This window comes from Aplysia californica, unplaced genomic scaffold, assembly GCF_000002075.1.
Source record: "Aplysia californica isolate F4 #8 unplaced genomic scaffold, AplCal3.0 scaffold00231, whole genome shotgun sequence".
NCBI classification, from domain to species: Eukaryota; Metazoa; Mollusca; class Gastropoda; order Aplysiida; family Aplysiidae; genus Aplysia; species Aplysia californica.
In genome coordinates this window covers 1,001,879-1,009,356 of record NW_004797501.1, presented here as the reverse complement: position 1 = coordinate 1,009,356, position 7,478 = coordinate 1,001,879, and positions in this window count along the sequence as shown.

Below are 7,478 nucleotides of genomic sequence, written 5' to 3'. Positions count from 1 at the left end.
GAGAGAGAGAGAGAGAGAGAGAGAGAGAGAGAGAGAAATTGTATTAGTGTATATATGCATGTGTATGTGTGTGTGTGTATGTGTGTGTGAGTGTTTGTGTGTATGTGTGTATGTATGTGTGTGTATGTGTGTGAGTGTTTGTGTGTGTGTTTGTGAGTGTTTGTGTGTGTGTGAGTGTGTTTGTGAGTGTTTGTGTGTGTGTATGTGTGTTTGTGAGTGTTTGTGTGTGTGTGTGTGTGTGTGTGTGTGGTGTTTGTGTGTGTGATTTCAAAAAATCTTTTGTAGGTGTTTTTACGCCCCTCTCGACACAATTTCGATAATTTAGGAGGTGGGCTTCCGACCCTGCCTGTAAGGCTCAACCTGGGGTTGAGAGGGTGTGCATCCCAGCAGAAAGACTTCTACAAGAATGGTTACACCTCCAGTCAGAGCGCTGAAGATAAATTCTCGTCTTCACCTCCCTACTTTTCTTTATAGTAGAGGGTTTTACGGGGCTCGCAACTGCATAATGTCATATGAGCGCCAACTTCCCTACCTAGGACTGACTGCTTGTATAGGTTATCGGTTGTTGCTGTTTTTTTCGTTTTGTGTGTGGGGGTGTAAGTGTTTTACGACGCTCACAACTGCATAAGGTCATATGAGCGCGCGGGACACACCAAATATTTTCGGTTGGGAGGAAATTTTGAATTTTGCCCGGGTTGCGGCCGTAGCCTATGTAATCGATTTTTGCCCACCAAGGGATATTTAACGTGCGCAACTTGCACACGAGGCCTCCGAGATTTTTCGACCTTTTCTCAGAAGGCCAGGTATAGATCTTTCCTACCATAAGATCAGGGGTGTGGCTGAAAGACAGCAATAGGAGTCAAGGAGTTGCAGTAGAAAGACGGCAGAAAGCGTCAGGAGCCCAGTGGAGGGGCAAAGGAGGTGAGGGGGTGGGGGAAGAAAGAGGAGACGAAAGCAGATGACAGAACATTGTTAGAGAGCAGGAAAGGTTATGTGTGGGGAGAAGGGGTGAGCAAGCGGGCGAAAGAGAGGGGGAAGGAGAGAGAGAGAGAAAGAGAAGAAGAGAGAGGGAGGGGGGAAAAAGAGAGAGAGAGAGAGAGAGAGAGAGAGAGAGAGAGAGAGAGAGAGAGAGAGAGAGAGAGAGAGAGAGAGAGAGAGAATTTAGGTAATGAAGGAGGCTGGCTACTTCAGCTCTGCCTGTCAGAATCAACCTAGTTTGAGTGGGATACAGTAACCCAGAATAAATACAGATACTCAATAAAATAACAAGAGAATCAAACTCGCATCTTCCGTGCGATAAAGCATGGAGCCTAACCATTGCACCACAAACGGCAGTTCAGTAGGGACTGTAAGTTAGAAAAGACAAGTTAACCATACATTTATTTTTTGTTTTAGTGAGAGTTTAACGGAACTATAAGACTTGAACCACATTAAGTCATAAATATAAGTTCCCAAGATTAGAGTCGTTACTATAGAGAGTATGTGACAAATAAAAAAAGGAGGAAAGATAAGAAGATGGACATTTTATGGAAAAGAAGGAGCAAACCACTCACAATCACATACTTAATTACACAAAGCCATGCTTGTTGCTTGACCAGCACAACATATGATTAAGGAGAATCATATCCCTTGGGGGTGAGCAGTAAGATGTCCATTTGTAGACTAAAACCAAAACGAACTTGGAAGGAGTGAAACTACAAAGGTAGACATGAAGTATGCATCAAATATGAAGTAACAGGCTAAGGGCACAAAGTATGCTCTACTACTTGCCAAAAAACAAATAAACAACCCCCCCCCGAAAAACCCCCCACAAAAAAACAAACCAACATAAGGATTTGACACAGAGGGCAACATCTTCCTCCAGCATAAAGCAGACCACAAGCTTTCTCAATGATTCACAAGTTTATTGTCAAGAGGTGTAAGGCATTAGAAACTCAGATACTACTCCGCTTCAAGTGTCCCCAACCCCACTCCCCTTTCCTTCCTCCAAATATAAAGAATAAGTAAAAAACACGAAAAAGCAACAGAATCTGTGCATTCGCCTTCATGTGCATCTTTTCTAACAGGCAATAGAATCTCAGTACAAAGTAAAAACAAAATATGTGTCGCGACATGATGGAATCAGGAGCACGTCAATTTTTGGGGATATGGGGTTACTGGTATCGTCTTAAAGCCTGTTCATTTGCCTTGCTTTTGGTGAAAAAAAAATATCCATGTATGTTGAATAAAAGTTAAAAGATTGAAGGAGGTCAGGGTCGCCTAATTTCATTATTTTGACTGGCACCTGATTTCACCATGATGCCTCACATATAACAATTCACAGCCAGGTTCCTTATTTCTCCAAACACATGAACTAACATAAAACAGTCACTTCAATTTTATCACATTAGTATGCACTAATACAAATAGATACAATTTAAAAGAAACCCGCAAATCAATAAAAATGATGAACATTACATACATGCACTCATACAAACACAAACACGTACACACATAGGCACACATTCTCACACACATACATATGCACACACAAACATACACACAACAAAAATTAAACCCATCATTGCACATGACCCAACAAAACAACAACAAAACTCCTCTCCTATACACACATATTTACATCACATTATGTTCTCTCACTGAAACAAGCACATGCATTCATTTGTCTGCATTTAGTACTAGTTTTAATTGCCGCATAAATGAGAAGTATGTTATCATTCATCACATCATACTGCTGTGTCATCACAATATCTCCTACCAGTGGCCAAATATCCCATAAAACAGATCTTAATGATTTTGTGTATACACATTATTTATGTATTCAGACAAGCCTTAAATACGCCTGCCAGGATGGAAAAATCTCATTTTTGATCCAAGACAATTTTAAATGTATTGGTACATTATTGGGTAACTAAAGTAAACCTTAATTCTCACTTAAACAATCATCATCATCTAGTGCCAGATCTGCGACAGACATGGGCGATCATGGTTCTCCTTTCATTCTTTTGCTTGGATGCTCTTAAAAAAGTTACGTTTCCCTGATCTTTCCCCATTTCTTTCCCCATTACCCATTTGTTTAGGTTCCCTATGTAGGTTGCTCTGGGCCTACCCCTACCTCATTTGCCTTCAATTTTGCAAGTGAGAGCTATATGTTCAAGGCCTTTATGTCAATTCAGGTGTCCCAAAAACTGCATTTGTCGTTTCCTGATAGTTCTTAACGGTGATAGTCCCACGTGGGCTTCATCAAAAACTACCTCATTTGATTTCTTTTCCTTCAACAATATTCTCAGCAGTCTCTCAAGAAACCATATTTCTGTTGCCTCTACTTTATTTTCACTGTCTTTAGTCTCATACAAACACTGAACAAAAAAATAAAAATAAAATAAAAACAAGATAAAACAAAACATTAAAAACCATTTGCTGATGAAACCTAAGACAAGCACACCTTTACAAGGGTGAATAGAATTCAAATCTACAGTCAGTGCCAATATGTAAATGCAGTCAGTACATGCAAAATCTAGTTAATTTGACTTTAAGCTTAATTTTGCTACATGCGATAAAGTTACTTAAGTAGAGTGGCCTGTAAAAAGACATCCTTTACCAACAACATATCTTGGAGATCAAATAAAGCAGACAAAACAAACTCAGCTCTAACACATTTCCTTTTGCAGGGGCTAACACAGACCAGCAAGAAAGATAGTCAAGAGCCTTCTGACTCACACAGATATCTTACCCACGTAGAGTTGAAAAAAATTATAGATATTTCCACTTCAGCTCAATTCCTCACATAACAGACCAGAATGTTTTCCTACTACACGTTACACTTCTCTATGACAATGACAATCTATATTCATCTCACAGGGAGAAGTTTGTTTTCGTCGTTTGCAATGGCAGTGGATATTACAACTGAGTGTTAGTTGCACTCACCCATACACACAACTTATGCACATATATATATATATACATGAACAAGAGCACATCTGAGCTTCCATCTCAAAAGAGCTTAGCATATTTATATAAACAACGACGAACAAAATATAGTATCAAAAAGACAAACAAGCACATATAACGTGCCATACCCAAGGACCTAAACAATTGGGCTGTGTTGGTTTGGTCAGGCAACCCACCCCACCTCCCAACCTGCTAGACATAAGCACTCCTGATAAAGAAGGAATCCTCGAGCCAGAGCACAGGAAAAAGAAGTAGGAGAATTAAAGAAAATACGACAGAGAAAAATAATATCAATGACAGTGGTGACAAAACTAGGTCTAGGTTACGAGAGGTCGGTAAAATCGTAATGGGGTCAGGGACATTTTTAGATTAGGGACCATAAGGTGGAAGCAATCCCTTCGTTTTTCGGATTGCTTGACACTTAATATTGATTGATTTCAATGAGAACCAAACACAACATTAATAACGTGTACCGGTACTCGCTCTGAAAATGTGGAGATTTTTATCACAACATATAATATTATGTGTCATGACACAGTGAGATTAGGTGCTTGTCAAGTTTTGGGCATATGGAGTTAAGGTATGATCTAAAACCTTGTTCATTCGCCTTGTTTTGATGATAAAAATACTCAACTATCTTGAATATAAGTCAAGATATTTGCAATTTAAAGAGGTGGAGGTCTCCTGGGGTAAACACACAGTTAACTCTCTTGATGTTTCAGAATCTTTCATCCTATACAGTTGCACTGTAAAGCTTCCTAGGAACTAGAGATTGTCTCAGAAAGCTATTAAGTCTGCTAATATAATATTATAGATCATAAAGTGTCTAGATCTTCTTGTTGATTGGAAATTTGTTTTGTTTTGTTTTAGTAAGAGTTTTACTGAACTAGCAACATAATCAGGTCATATAAATGCTGAAGATTAGAGGTGTTACAAGAGAGTAACAAAACACAAAAAAGAAGGAGGAAGGATAAGGATGATAGATGTTTGAAAGAAAAGATGGAGCAAACCACAACAGAGCACCTGCCAACCATCCACAGTGGAAATTTGCTCTATAGAAATGCCATATATGAGTATTATGAGTAGCGCAGTTAATCATAATGGAGCACAAAAAGACAAAAAGGGGGACCCTAAAGTCTACCATTATTGCTAAGGTCTGTGGCTCCTAGCACTTTCAATTCACATGAGATTCTACTGAATAAAGGAAAAAAATATTATTTAAAAATCAAAGGTAAAAGAAGAATCATATCTCTAGGCTCTGAAATACCAACATTAAAAAACCCAGTGAAAGTGACAGTTTTCATAAATAATACCTAAATATTTTAGAATATGATAGAAATCAACTTATTCTAATATCATGGTATCAAGATTTGGGACATCATGAGGTGGGGGAAAGCATGCAAAATGTGAAATATTTACACCTTTCGAATGTAATGAATTGACAGGCAAGCACACTCACACACACACACATACACATACATACTCACACACACATGCATAGACAGACACACACACACACACACACACACATACACACACACACACACACACACACGCGCGCTCACTTATACATATATTCACATAGATGCATGTATATATATATACTTAGACATAAATTAAGTATATTCACAAACATATGTAAACCTGAATATAAAAAAATGACATCACAGCATCTTTGAACACAGCATATTAAAACATAGCTTCACAGGCCAAGTCCATATTGGTTTATACAGTTAGATTACTTAAGCCACAAGCTGCCATGACATCATAAGTCAAGTTTTGCAGAACTTACCAGATTGTTAAGTGGAAAAAAAAGTAAATACAAGACACAAATTATAACTACTTAGCAAATTTATTAGATAAAAATTTTCAACACTCTTTTTCCTCAAACTTTCAGAGCAGTAGCATTTCTATATTCATTAGGCTACACAATGGTTTTATTTTACTTTTAAAAGCAAATATCGAGCAGTTAATACAGAAATATCAAAGGTCTTTTTTTTTTTTTTTTGCGAGAGTACTTGTACATACATGTATCACATAGCTGCTTTATAAGTGTATCAAAGGTGAGAGAAAAATTCATAACAAAAAGAATTTGAAAAGCAAAAAAAAATCACATACACAAAACATTCATCAAGTTAACAAAACACTTATAATGAAATGTAATGAGCAACTTCTGGGAGCATTAGTCACGAGCTTTGAATCACAAACAAGCACAAAATATCTCAACACAATTTACTATCTCATAGACTCAAGGCCCTGGTCTACATACCATGTGTGTGAGCCTGAAGAAAGGTCCCAGTTCTCTAAATTTTCACTATTGACATAAGGGCACATTCTTGTAGCAAATTCAATGCTGACCATGCTGATTTAAAGAAAATTTGGAGTAGTTTTAAAGATAATGATGTGTCACATTTTGTAACACAGGGTGTAAAACCAAAATTTGGAGAAAAATCGTTTTAACCTTTGTATGTTGACCCAGTTTCTAGAACATATTAACCTTTGGTGAAGTACAACAGGATGCAAAAATCATTGTAAAAAATACTTAGACTTTAAATATTCAAAAAATTCTTTCAATGTATTATAAAGAAATGGTTAAACGTGCGTTTTCTGAAGAAACTAAATGTTCGACCAGATAAGACTTTTTCTGGCTTTTCACCCTATTTCTTAAAAATAGCTTTGCACACAACTGGGGCCTGTCTCCAGTCACACACATATATTTCGCATTCATGGATACAGCATATCGTAAGAGTTGCATTTAATATCCAAAAAATTTTTTTCCTATACTGTTAGAAGTGATAGGTACTGGAAATAATTCTTATGAACAACTGTCTCACCATTTTCAAATATCAAACCATTATATGTGTGTGCGCCCAAAGAAAGGTACCAAAAGTCGCCCCAGACTGTTTCGAGCTACAGGCGGATGATGACAAAAATCACTTTTTTGACCAAAATGTGTTTCCAAAAAAAAAAAAATGATGAATCCAACATTTTTTTACAAGGTGCTCAAAGGGATTTCATTGATTTGATTTCTAAACGTTTTATTTTGAATTATTTTGAGGGAAGGTTATAATGAAAACTGCTCTTAAAAGGTCTTAAAATCTATTGTTGAAGCACGTTTTCTCTTCCCTGCTTTGTTTTACCATTGAATTCCATTCATAAAATCGATGTCAACTAAATGCCAAATTGGAAATGAATTTTCTATGAAAAAATACATTTAGAAAATCATCTTTTTAAAAAGTTTGTATGTGTTCTCACGTTTGTTAAACTAAAAAGCTCATTTTCTCAAAATCATATTTTTATACCCTACCTCGCAAAATGTGCAATATCTCAATAACTACTTGAGATGTCTAAAAAAAATTTTTTAAACCCTGTGTTCAGCATTGAATTTCCTATAAGGTACAACCCTTAACTCAAAATGGTCAATATATGACTCTTAGTACTTTTCTTTAGGCACACACACATGTCTTTGAAGACAATTGCTGCCAAAATCAAATTCAATGTGGCTCAGATAACACCCCCTCTCAAGT